Source organism: Gopherus flavomarginatus, chromosome 4 (assembly GCF_025201925.1).
Source record: "Gopherus flavomarginatus isolate rGopFla2 chromosome 4, rGopFla2.mat.asm, whole genome shotgun sequence".
NCBI lineage: Eukaryota > Metazoa > Chordata > Testudines > Testudinidae > Gopherus > Gopherus flavomarginatus.
Genome location: NC_066620.1, coordinates 13,194,587 through 13,208,507, shown reverse-complemented (window position 1 = coordinate 13,208,507; position 13,921 = coordinate 13,194,587). Strand labels below are relative to the sequence as shown.

The window sequence follows — 13,921 nt, the reverse complement described above, 5'->3', positions numbered from 1 at the left end:
CCAGAAGCCTTAAAACTTATACAGATTTTCCCTTAACAATGGCTGGAAGAAGCCAAAAAAATTACAATGAAGGGAAGGTTTGATTGGTTCAATAGACAAATCTATTCCTACTCCCAGTCAACTCCACCCTTCTAACTTTTCAGACACACCTAAGGCTTACAATAAAATGTGTTACAGTATTTCCTTTCATCTTGATTTCAAGTTGTAGCTTGGTATACATCTCCCCAATCTGTCAGCCTCACAGTGCCTTCACACCACTGGGAATTCTCCACTTTCTTTTCAGCAGTGAAGGAGAACCACTGTGCTTCACCATGATGATCACTAGAATCACATTGCCTTCTCTTCCGGAACAACTTATTGTTTCAATTTGGTCACAAACTAATACCACAAAAGGCACACTAACCAGTTATTTCCTGATTTCTATGTACTATGCTAAACAAACTATTTATTGCCACATAAACTCAAATCTAGAAAACTGAAGTCTGACTGCAGATATACAGGGCCAGGCTATGCCTTTGTACAACACCCATTCCCTCCCCTCCACAAACAAGTCGGCACAGAAAATTCTGAAAGTTTCCCTGTTGAGGAGTTCTCTCCATTTTTCAATGAATAGTGAGGGCTTGTTCCTTTACGGAAAAAGCATATTTATTATGTGTCCTGCAGAATCCCTGATTCTCTGAGACCCGGTGGAGTTCAGAATCATTGGTACAAAGGTTGTGTGTCCTTCTGCCATTACCCCAGGTCCCTGATAGCAAAACTCCAATTAATTTCAGGGACTTCGCAGGCTACTGATGTTGTGGTAAAGAGAACACAGCTTGAGGTAGATGCCACAGAACAGTTAAATATAACTGCACGCTAAATTTGTCTGCAGATACCTTGTACTATCCCCCTCTACCTTATCCACAAATCCAGATCCTGGACTCTGCTAATGATTCCACTGATGAGTCCAGAAGAAGGAATATAGAAAGCTGCCATTTGGGAAGAGGACAATGTGCATGTAACTCATTAATACGTGAGTTGGCCCATGGTATATAAATTTCATGGGGCAAATTCTGCTCTCCACGGAAGACAATGTAGAGCGTCTGGATTTACATCAATGTGTGTGCAGCTAGGAAGCAATGGTGAAAAATTCACTCTTTTGAATATGCTATATATTAAAGTGTTGTTCACTTGGCAAATACTGAGATTGATTTTAAAATGCACTAACTTCAATTACTATGCTTTATTCTAAAATTTATATTCCATCTCCCAGACACGCTTAAACAACTCAAAAATATACTTTTTAACAGACCGCTACACCTGTATACTCAGCTATCTCTGACACCCTGCAGAATAATTCAGAGAAGGCAAAAGTACATAAATATTTCTGTTTTGTATTGGGGGAAAAAACTGTTGATATAGTCTCACCAGATGATGATGTAACTCTCTTTCCACTGCACTAGTATCTCTGGAGCATGATAAACAGAAGCTAACAAAGTTAGACATTTTTAAGTCAGCGGATCCACATAACTTGCCTGCACAAGTTTTAAAAGATCTGGCTGAAGAGCTATCTGGACCATTAATGTTGATTTTCAATAAGTCTTGGAGCACTGGGGAAGTTCCAGAGGACTGAAAGAAAGCTAATGTACCATTTTTTAAAATGGGTAAATGGGGTGACCAGAGTAATTAAGTCCTGTCAGCCTGATGTTAATTCCAAGAAAGATAATGGAGTGACTGATACAGGACTCTATTAATAATCAATATGGTTTTATGGAAAACAACTCCTGCCAAACTAACCCAATATTTTTTTTTGATAGATTACAAATTTGGTTGATGAAGGTGACCTGGTACATTTTGATTAAAAAACTAGTATAATATAAAATTAACATGGTGCACATTAAATGGATTAAAAACTAGCTAATAGGTTTGAAAATGTAATTGTAATCAGAGAATCTTCATCTCAGAGATGTTTTTCCAGTGGGATCCCACAGGATTTGGCCCTATGCTAATTAACATTTATATCATTTTATATTATATATCTATATAGAAATAAATTTTAACCTTCTGCTGTCTATAATACTATTCCTAAATGCCTATGCTGTTGTTGTAACCAGGAACATTAACTCTGGATCATTGGCATGGTAGGAACCATATTCATTTGGTCTCAATGACTTCCAAAACTAATTAGCTTCTCTTACAGAGTGTTTCTTACTAGCTAACAACACTGCAATCTCAACCTCAAATCTTAAAACTGTTGGGTTTCTTCTGGCTTTAACATGACCAGCAGCAAAATATTCTGCATTTGGAACACAGTAAACAATCCTATTGGTAATGCACTAGTTAGAACGGATTCTGCCATTGCTGTACAGGCAACTTGGTACTAGAAGGAACAAAAGCAATAAAACCTTATTTTGTTATTCAGGTAAAGAAGACATGACCCTGAATACACACATCGAGCTTAATTGCTAAGTAAGAAGGAGCTGGTTTTGTATATTTACTGTGACCAAAGTTGGACATAAACATTTGTTTCTCTATGGCAATATGGTCTTTCTTGATTTATCAATTTCAGACTTGCTTTCTGTATTTGGAATGGTGCTAAAATTGTCCTGGATATTTTATACGTAAATGACAAACTCAGCCTTATCTCAGAATGTCTTTGGGCACTCATATCATCCGTTGCTTCATCACCCCTGGAAATAATCTTTGTTTAACTACTCCTAAGGAGAGAGCAGAAGAACAACAAAAACTGCAGGGCACAAGCCTACCTCTATTTAAGATGAAGAGGAAGCTTTCCCTGGAGATAAAATTATCCCACAACTACCTACTGCAAAGCTTCTTTCTTTGGAAGCAACTGGCTTTGGCCACTATCAGAGAGAGGATGCTACATGGAAGAGACTAGTCCAGTAGTTCTCAAACTAGGGCCGCCGCTTGTTCAGGGAAAGCCCCTAGCAGGCCAGGCCAGTTTGTTTACGTGCCGTGTCCACAAGTTCGGCTGATCGCAGCTCCCAGTGGACGCAGTTCACCGCTCCAGGCCAATGGGAGCTGCGATCGGCTGAACCTGCAGACACAGCAGGTAAACAAACTGGCCCGACCCGCCAGGGGCTTTCCCTGAACAATTGGTGGCTCTACTTTGAGAACCACTGGACTAGATTTCTGATCTGATCCTGATGGAAATTCCTACATTGTTTCTACAAAACTTTGTTTCTTACAAAAACGTTTATTTTTAATTTATTACGTCTCTGCAGTTAGAATAGCAGCCATTTTGTTTTAACTAGGTACACAAGCAGTGCAATCCAATATTATAACTATGTCACAGTATATCAAATTTTAGACCTACAATCTTGCAGTCACTTTAACAAATGCACACTTGAGATTAAAAGATAAGTATATATATTTTTATTAGCTCAATTCCTCAAATCATGTTTCCCCCCAAATATGGATAGGAAACAAAGTGAGCATGTGGATCTCAGCTAAAGGACAAGTTGTAGTTAGATCACAAAAAGTACTGCACGCATTTAGCTAGCATTTGAGATAGGACATCAGGTTACACAGAACTGCTTACATTAATGTAGTGTAAATTTACAGAATAAGTACTACTCCTAACATTTACTGAAACAGAACACTTCAACAAAATTGATGTAAAAAGATGGATAATTGTTCTGTTCTGCTTTGGCAGTTCTTATGATCGTCAGTTGTGAGCTGAAACTTACCAACTCTTTGTCAAAGCAAAGAAATTATACATGCTACTCTGTCTCTCCTTTTTCAAGAGCCTCAGGATAATTGAAGCTTGGTAAACTGTGGTGGTCTTGCACTGCACCGGTAATTATATGATCTTGTTCATATATCATAATCCCATCTGGTAATATCATTGATATTGCCGTACCAAGTCTTTCCTGACACATGAATTGCCTGGTCCCAAAGCACGCAGATTTCATGTCATAAGCAAATATCCATTGTACACTACACCTGAAATGTGTTTCTGCTAAGATCCTCAGCAGTAAAATACGAACATGTTAATTCACTGAACCACTCTTTTACAGTCCTTTTATGTTTTCTTAGACTGATAGTATATCGGAATAAAAGCACAGGATCTCCTCATGCTATATTACAGTTGTCAAGGTTTTTTCCCCACTTTGAACTTTAGAGTAAAAATGTGGGGGACCTGCATGGACCCTTCTAAGCTTAATTCCTAGTTAGATCTGGTAACGCTGCCACCAGCCAGAAGTCTGTGTCTGGCACACTTCTGTCCCCCAAAACCTTCCCTGGGGAACCCAAGACCCAAACCCCTTGGGTCTTAAAACAAGGAGAAATTAACCATCCCCTTCTTTTTCCCCCTCCAGACTCTCCCCTCCCTGGGTTGCCTTGAGAGGCTACACAGATCAAAACTCCTTGGATCTTATAACAAAGAGGAATTAACCATTCCCTTCCTTTTCCCCCCACCAATTCCTGGTGAGTTTAGACTCAATCCCTTGGATTCTAAAACAAGGAACAAATCAATCAGGTTCTTAAAAAGAAAGCTTTTAATTAAAGAAAGAAAAGGTAAAAATTATCTCTGTAAAATCAGGATGGAAAATGCTTTACAGGGTACTCAGGTTCATATAGACTAGAGGGACTCCCCCGCCCTAGCCTGAGATTCAAAGTTACAGCAAACAGAGGTAAAAATCCTTCCAGCAAAAAGACACATTTACAAGTTAAGAAAACAAACATAAGACTAATCCGCCTTGCCTGGCTATACTTACAATTTTGAAACATGAAAGACTGATTCAGAAAGATTGGGAAAACCTGGGTGTACGTCTGGTCCCTCTTAGCCCCAAGAGGGAACAACGAACAAAAAGAACAGCACAAACAAAGACTTCCCTCCACCAAGATTTGAAAGTATCTTGTCCCCCCATTGGTCCTCTGGTCAGGTATCAGCCAGGTTCACTGAGCTTCTTAACCCTTTACAGGTAAAACAGACAGTAACCCTTAACCATCTGTTTATGACAACAGTAATATGAGGCTTTTGTGAAATATAAACCTACAACCTTGCTCAGTAAGAAGAATGCTAACAAACAAGCACTAAAAAGAGAAGCTTCTTGCTAGGACCAATTAAGACCTCACTAGTTCAAAGTAATCATACTGGGCAAGATTCAATTCTGTGCAGAGGGCCAGGAGAAAATATGATTTAAATGGGATTATCTGCACAGGAATAAATATGTTCCATTAAACACAACTATTACTAAAGAGAAAAATAGTTACAAAGTTTTATGTGGTTTTTTTATTATATAAAAGAGAACAATGACTACAGAAAAAACCTTAGAGCTAAATGACAACTCATGTTTTCGTTTCAATTTCTGAAGTCTTCTAGGCATCTGAACCTTTAAATAATTAGAGCTGCTAAAATCAAGAGAGAGGCTGCTTGATGTTGTTTAAATCATCAAATATGGGATTCAGCATTCACAGATGTCTCAGGGGAACCCTAACTTTATGCATAATTTTTAAATGTTATTTAAATTAATGAGAATGTAAAAATGCTATCAGAATCAAATAAATTGCATGCAATTTTCTAACTCTAATCCCAACTAATAGATATGCCTACCAGATACAATCTGCATCTACTGTGTAACCAAAAAGTTCTAGATACATGTGTAGCTTTAAAAAAAAATGAGATACATCGAATGCTGTTTTTAATGCTTTCAAGTTTCACTCAGCACAAAGACTCTCCTCTAAATCCAGTCTAGAGTCTCAAGTGCGCCCAGGAGTCTAAACACATATAATTTACACATCCTGCCTATCTCCTTAACATGTAGATTATAAAGACACTGACTCTCTTAAACTCACTGATATGCTCACACTTTTCAGCAAATTAGTTTACCTGTTCAACCACCTTTTCTCATGAACCCCATTACTGCTGAGTTTTGCACACAGGAATTAAGTGTAAGGGCCTGTTTATATTAGACGAGGTGCACTGGTATTACAATCAATTTGCACCAGCTTAAGTAGATCAATTTATTTACACTAGTGCAACTTCGGTCTTGTTTAACATCCTTATTAATGACCTAGATGTAGGAATAGAGAGCATACTGATGAAATCTGCAGATGACAAAAGCTGTGGGGAGGGTGGGAGGAGGAAGGGGGTTTGCAAAAACTTTGGAGGATAGAACTAAAATTCAAAGGGATCTTGATAAATTGGAGAACTGAGCTATAGACAACAAAATGAAATTCAACAAATACAAATGTAAGGTGCTACACTTAAGGAAGAAAAACCTAATGCACAAATTATAGAATGGGGCGATAACTGGTTTGACAGCAGCACTGCTGAGAAGGATCTGGGAGCTGTGATCTCAGGACCACAACCTCAACAATATAATGCTGTTGCAAAAAAAGCAAATGCAAATTTGGGTTGCATTAACAGAGGCACAGCATATAAGTCATGAGAGGTGATAGTACCGCTCTTCTCAGCGCTAGTTAGGCCCCAGCTAGAGGACTGTATCCAATTTTGGTCACTGCCGTATAGAAAGGATGTAGAGAAACTGGAAAGGATCTGGAGGTGAACAACAAGGAGATCAAAGGGATGGAATGAAAGCCATATGAGCAAAGGGTGAAGGAACTGGGTATGTTGAGTTTGGAAAAGAGGAGATTAAGGGAGGACATGATAGCAGTCTTCAAATACCTGCACGGCTGCCATAAAAAAGATGGAGAAAAGTTGTTCTCTTTTGCCACAGAGAGCAGGACAAGAGGCAGTGGGTTTAAACAACAGTACAGCAGATTTTAGGGCTATGGATTAATTGTAGTTAACTCACAGATTAACTCAAACAAATTAATCGCAATTAATAGCAGTTTTGATCCAACTGTTAGTACTGTTACCTTTTCTTGAATATTCCATACTTTTGCAACACCCAAGAAACGCTCTACACGTTTCAGCATATTGTCTCCTTTCAGTATGCATTACTATTAAAGCAAACGACTGCAGTGTCCATGCAGCATCAATCAGGTGTGCTGTGACTCCAAGATAGCTGTGACTGAAATCATCTTTGTTAAACACGGGAGACCAGAACTGCACCCAGTATTTCAGATGAGGTCTCACCGGTGCCTTGTACAATGGTAATAACATTTCCCTATCTCTACTGGAAATACCTTGCCTGATGCATCCTAGGATTGAATTAGCCTTTTTCACAGCTGCATCCCATTGGCAGCTCGTAGTCAACAACCTATCTCCAGGTCTTACTCCTCCTCTGTCACTTCCAGCTGATCTTTCACTTTGCAGTAGGTCTGTCAATTAAGGATTAATTCACAGCATGAGTAATGTGTTAATTTCTTTAACACGTTAATCACACTCCATAAGCAGCAGGGGGGCTGGAGCCTCGTAGCCCCATGCGAGGCTGGAGCCCCAGAGCCCTGTGACCTGAGAAGGGCTAAGGGCTGGAGACCCCGGGGTGGGCTGAAGTCCCGAGCCCAAGAGGCAACAGGGAGCTGAAGATCGGAGCTCCACAGGGGGCTAAAGGCTGGAGCCCCCTGGCCCAAGGGGGACTGAAAGCCAGAACCCCCCCACCACAAGGGGGACCGAGGCCCAAGCAGCACGGAGCTGAAGATAGGGAATCACATTTTTTTGTATGTGGGGGGGGGGTCACAATATTTTTTAAGTCCAAATGGAATCACCAGCACAAAACATTTGAAAAACACTGCCTTAAAATTTCACATTGTTTTATTTTGGAGTGTTACGTAAAAGAAATTCTACATTTGTAAGATTCACTTTCATGATAAAGAGATTGCACTACAATACGTGTCTGAGGTGAATTGAAAACAAAACAAAAAAAGATTATCTTTTTTATAGTGCAAATATTTGTAACCAAAAATAATATAAAGTGAGCACTGTACACTTGGTATTCCGCTGGTCAGCGTGGGGAGCGAAGCAGGCTCTGGCCAGGTATCATGGCTGTGAGCTCCTGCTGCCGGTGAGGGGGTGGGGTGCGGGGGGGGGTTAGGTAAGGAAGCGGGGGTCCTGGGGGGCAGTCAGGGTGGCTGGATAGGCTGGATGGGGGAGAGGTTCTGGGGGGCGGTCAGGAGATGGGGAACAGGGAGGGTTCCATATACTCTGATGTTCCAGCTCATCAGAGTATGTGTTACATTTCTAGTGTAGATATGCCCTAAATTGGTGTAAATCAATTTGTTGACCTTATGTTAGGTTGACTTACAACCATGACAGTAATTACTGCATTACTGCAGTAGTTGTATGTCCATACTACCCTCCTTCTGTTGTTGGTACTCACCAGGAGCAAGCGGGGCAGTGTGGGGCAAAGGGGCGGCTGAGAGCCCAGGCTCTCAGCTCCACAGGCAGCTCCCTGCTCTCAGCCTGACTGCTCCCTGGGCTCTCAGCTCCCTGCCGCCGGGAACCCAGCTGCCCCTGCTGCAGGAGGGGCCCTGGTTGCGAACTCCACACCTGGAGTCCAGGCAGCTCCCAGCACTTTCCAAGCAGCCACCAGGCATCTCAGCCAAAGATATCAGTGATGTTGCAGCAATTAATAGAACTTACAACCTACAGTATTCATAAGCCAAATTTTTTTTAGTAAAAAAGGGAAGCATCAGAGAAGGGGGTCGACTTATGAACGGGTATAGAGAGGGGAAGAGGTGGTTCACAGTCCTCCCCTCCCAACAGAAGGGGCAAGGAGAGGCAGCACAGCCAGCAGAGCCAGAAGGGAAGAGGTGGGGCCAGAGTTTCTCCTTTTCTGGCCACGCTGCTCTCTCTCCAGCCTCTGAAGCAGCTGCAGCTCCAGGGCTGGCAGGCTCTGGCCATACTGCCCAGCCTGCTGGACCAGCTCCAGCTGGGCCAGAGACATCCTTCCCTGGCCCACCCCAGGTAGGGTGGGAAGGGATGGGATGAGGAGAGAATGAGAATCCCAGGCTCGGGATGGTGCAGGGAGGGGTCATTGGGGAAGTCCCGGGTTAGGGGTGGGATCATCTGGGGGTTGATCATAGGGATTATTCCCCTGACCCTCAGGTTTCCCCCCCAAAAAAACTTCCCCACCAGTTGCTCTCCAGGCCCATCAGGGTAAGCCGCTGGATGACTAGGACATTTTGTTTACTTAGGTTTACCACCGTGCCTGCAGACACTCAAGGTAAACACACCGTCTCAGCCTGCCAGCAGCTTATCCAGATGGGCTGGGAGCCAAAGTTTTCCGAACCCTGAATTATAGGGTTGGCTTATGAATGGGTCATAAAAATTTGCCATTTGTACTTATCCATTGGTGGTGGTGGGGGGGCTTATAAACCAGAGGTCTCAAAGTCCCAGCCCATAGGCCATCTGCAACCTGAGAACCTCCCCACTGGGGCCCGCGGAGGAGAGAGGCATGTTGCCACGATGCCGTCTCTGTCTGCTGCAGGCACCGCCTCCGCAGCTCCCATTGGCTGGGGGAGTGGGACAGAGATATCATCACTAGTCGCCGGACAGAGCCAACCATGGAGGCAGCGTCGTTTTGAATATAAACAAATCAAAATACCGAACACACCTTGCTGCAATCCTGATAGTTTCAACTGCTCAGTCACTGCAGCCAAACATCAACAAACTGACAGAACTGAAATGTTGCCAGGTGTCTGGCAAACACTAAAAACTCTCTGGCAGGCGAAGAACTTTATAAAGTTGTATGACAGTTTTATTGTTTCTAAGAAATTCAAAATAAAAAATACAATATACATTTTTTTTTTCTGAACACCATCTTCAGTGATATTATTGGCCCACTGGGAGGATTTGAGGACTGGCACTGGCCCTAAGGTACATTGAGTTTGAGACCCCTGTTATAAATGAATCAGCTTATGATTGAGTATATACAGTAATTAAAATTTTCAAAATCTTTAATTTTTCTGTGTAATCAATCACTAGCTTTATTAGCATACACATTTTCGACTAAGATTAAGAAAATAATAAAACTGCTTTGCCATTTTCACTCTTAGAATATTAGAGATGGGGGGAGTTAAGTTTTAACCAAGATCCTAGCTGAAAAACAAGTATTCTACATTATGTTGCATGTAAAATACTTATTTTAATGAAAGGAAAAATTAATTTCATCATCAACCCAGCTGTGCTATTCCTTGGATATTGAGACAAGGCATATGAGGCTGCACATGCAGGAAACTACAGCTAGCTCCTGAAGTTATCCCATAATTTGATTTGTAAAGGTGTATTTCTTTTGGTGAGATTTACTTAATAGCTACATCCCGACTCCTGTTCATTTTTTCAGGAACTCCTGGTGATATGGTAAGTCTAGGTTTTATGGCCTTACTGCCACTTAAAACTAGCTGCTAGGATAAGTCCAAAACTAAAGGGCAAGAAATCCAACATATAATTCCCTGGACCTCAAAACCCCCACCAAATCCTCAAAAAGCATCTATCAAAGTGATTTCAATCCAATGATTCAGTACAAAGTCAAAAGATGTAAGCTGTTCTAATCCAATGCTTTCAGCTTCTTAAAACCCAGCCTCCACTGCTAGTTGCCAGGACCCAGCTGACATGTTCTTCAAAGAATGGAAGCAAGAGAGCTCAGCAATGCCTAGCGACAGGGCTCTTCAGCGGTTTTCAAACTGACAGCTGTTTGCTTTGGGTTTATATACTACAAAAACAATTCAGGAGGCGAATAACAAACGGCACCATGTTCCAGTCCAGGAGTTTTTATTACAATGAGTTTAGCTCTGGGCAAGCTGCCACAATCAGCACATTTTGACAGGAAATTCACTGACTATGTAATTTTTTTCTTCAATAGCATGCAGGATTTATGCTACTCCTGAATAAGATATATAGAACACCTATGGCTGTATATAGCACAATTTTATCATCTCATCAAAAACTGGTTTTTTTTAATTTATAAACAGATTGTCCAATGTGATTTTCTCTCTCTACAAGGTAATGAAATAGATGAGTTTCATCTCTCTGTATAATCCCCCAAATTAATTTAAAGTATATTTAACAGGGTGTGTACCTCATCATATCTTTTCACTGTCAAACTCCTGTTTTGGGATTATGTAGAACTGCATCAGAAGGTGGGCAGTGTACTGATGTTAGTGGCAAAATACTTATCAGGAAAGGCTATTAGCAGAGTATGGTTATTTCTTAGGAAGTAATTGCTTGTTTCTATTAATTTTCATCAGTGTCATAACATTAAAGCTTGATATCAAGTCAAATACATATAACTTCACATACTTTATTGTTATTTTAACAAATTACTCTGTGAAAAAAAATGTGTCCTGACTTTAAATTTTCTTGTACAACTCCCTACAATGGTACTGGCAGAAGTAAAGAAAAAGCTGCTGCTTAAAGATTAAAGGAATGTGTAATAAAACAGAAATAGTTTGCTTGTAGGGTCCAATCCTGCCCTCCATTATTTGGCCTACATATCTTGAAAACTCATGTAAGCACACACATACACAGGCTCGAACGGCAGCAATTTTTCTAAGATGTTCAGGGACACAAGCCACACAGAGGGCAAGATGGAGCTGTTACAGGATGCTGAAAGTACCAGCTCCCGTACCTTTGAAGTGTGGGCAGCTTGCCCAATGTGCAAGAAATTAACAAGTATCAGAATGTGGAGACATTTTTACAGCTGCTCTTATCAACTGAATTTCAAACTGAGCTGCTCCTTTCAGAGTAGTTTCACAATCCTGCCGCTGAATATGCTATTCCACCCTGCTGCTGCCACCTGTTCTCTCTCCACTGCCTACATCCAGTTCTTCCACTCCCAGCTCTGCATTTCTGAAGATGAAGAAACAGCCAAGTCAAGCAGAACAAGCCCTCGTGAATCAGCCAAAGCACTGCAAACTCCAGCACGAACCACCCTCCGCATAGTGTGCTGAACATGAATTCAGGAAGTGAGGAGGGGTGGAATTTCACCAGAAGAGAAGGGATTCTCTCTAGAAACTGCTGTCTCTGTTATGCTACCACTTCTCCTGACTCTGCCTGGCTTATGTATAACTGCACTTGCTTGTTGCCTTGAGCCACCACCCGAAGCACTGAATTGCGGAAAAGGGACAAATGCAGGTGACAACTCATGTTATTTGGAGCACTTTCTTCACAGAAGCAAGGAAGAAAACAGACAATTACAAAAATACCTTTCTGCATCCCCCCATGCACCCACCAGCTCAGCCAGTGCCCCTCAACTCCCTGCAACTCACGACTCTGTCAGTGCAACTTAACCACTGTACACTCCAACCAGAGGTGAAAGTAAGCTGGTCTGGTCCAGTACGGCGTACCAGTAAGAAAAGCCGACCATATCGGCAGGGCCACTGATGGGGGAGAGGGGGGCAGCTGCTCTCGGGCCTGGCGATTTAAAAGGGCCCAGAGCTCCTGGCAGCAGCTGGAGGCCCTGGCCCTTTAAATCGCCACCAGAGCCCTGGGGCTCCGATGGCAATTTAAAAGGCCCAGGGCTCCGACTGGAGCAGTAGCAGTGGTCAGGAGCCCCTGGCCCTTTAAATTGCTACTGGAGCTGCAACCACTGCAGCAGCCAGAGCCCTGGGCCCTTTAAATTGCCACCGGAGCCCTAGGCAGCACAGGCCGGGCAGTACTGAAGGGCTGGCTGAGGGAGTCTGGGCCCCGCCAGTTATGTCCAAGGTCCTGCCCCTCTCACCCAAGGTTTTGCCCCTTCCGGGGGCCCAGAGCCGCTTCCCACCCCCACACCTTGCCAAAGACCTCAGCTGCCCCGCATACTGGTAAGTCCCTTAAGTTACTTTCACCCCTGATTCCAAACCCCCAGCAACTCCAGTGCACCTCAACCTCCCTGCAGCCCGAGCTACGCCAGTGGCCCAGTGGACCCCAACTCTCCTTCACCCTGAGCTCTGCCAGTGCATCCCAACCAACCTGCACCCCAACACTAACTATTCCACTGTACCATAGTTGCCATTCACTCCAAGCATTGGAAGTGAGTTGGGTTATAAGCCCAATTACTGTCTCTACCATTGTAGGTTAGGGTGACCAGGTGTCTGGTTTTGGAGTGGAACACCTGGTTGAAAAGGAATCCTGATGACTCCGGTCAGCACCGGTGACCGGGCCATTGAACATCCAGTTTGTGGCGCCGCAGCGGGGTTTGCAGACTCCCTGCTAGCGCCAAAGCTCCTGGGTCTGGAAGCAGCTGGCATGTCCACCTCCTAGCCTTAGGGGCTGCCAGGGTGGGTCCTCATGCTTCCCTCCACCACTCCCCACCCGCAGGTGCACCTACCATTGGCTGGGTCAGAGCAGGGGAGTAACTAGCCCCACTCACGAGCGCTCAGTAGGCAGCTATTGAGGGGTCACGTGCCACACGCTTCTCCTGCTGCTGCCCGGCTCTCTTCTCCTCACGCTCCTCCTGTGGCTGGACTCAAGCTGCAGCGTGTATCCTGTCACCCCCATCCCCTCCTCACTGCATCCCTCTCCGCCCAACCATCCTGTGCATCTCCCGCTCACTACATCCCTCTCCGTCCCACTCCCCACCCAATCTCCCCTGTCCCATCCCATCCTGCCCCCCACACCTAACCATCGCAGCCGTGTACCCCTTACAGCACTCTCCCACCCATCCTCTCCACCTTCCAGGGCCACCACTCCCCTGTCCCTCACCCCCTACACCCGAGCCCCATTCATCTCCGTACACTGCTGCACTCCCATTATGTCCCTATACACCCTTGTGCCCCCCACATCCTCCTGCACCTGTAGACTTCTGCCTCCCCCTATATCCCCATCCACTCCACACACACCCCACACGCCCTCCTCTCTCCTTCACTGCCCCCTCTCACCCCCACCCTGCTCTCATCCTTGGCCTCTTTCCCTCCTCATCCTCTCTCCTCCACCCCCACAACTCCCCCATCTTTTCCCCGCCAGCCCATCTCCCTTCCTGGCTGATTGATTTAGGCAGCCCCTGGAAAAGTGTATGAAAAAGTGTCTGTGTAGGCAAGTGTGTGCATACATGCATTGTATGTGTGTAAGAGACTGTGTGTCTTTGTGTAGGGA

The 13,921-nt window shown here is 43.8% G+C and overlaps 1 protein-coding gene across 4 annotated transcripts in view; it reads right to left on the bottom strand.

Annotated features, from left to right (window-relative positions):
• MACROD2 (mono-ADP ribosylhydrolase 2) overlaps positions 1-13,921 on the bottom strand; it is a 1,364,702-nt gene that overhangs the window by 1,137,969 nt on the left and 212,812 nt on the right. The window lies entirely within an intron of this gene.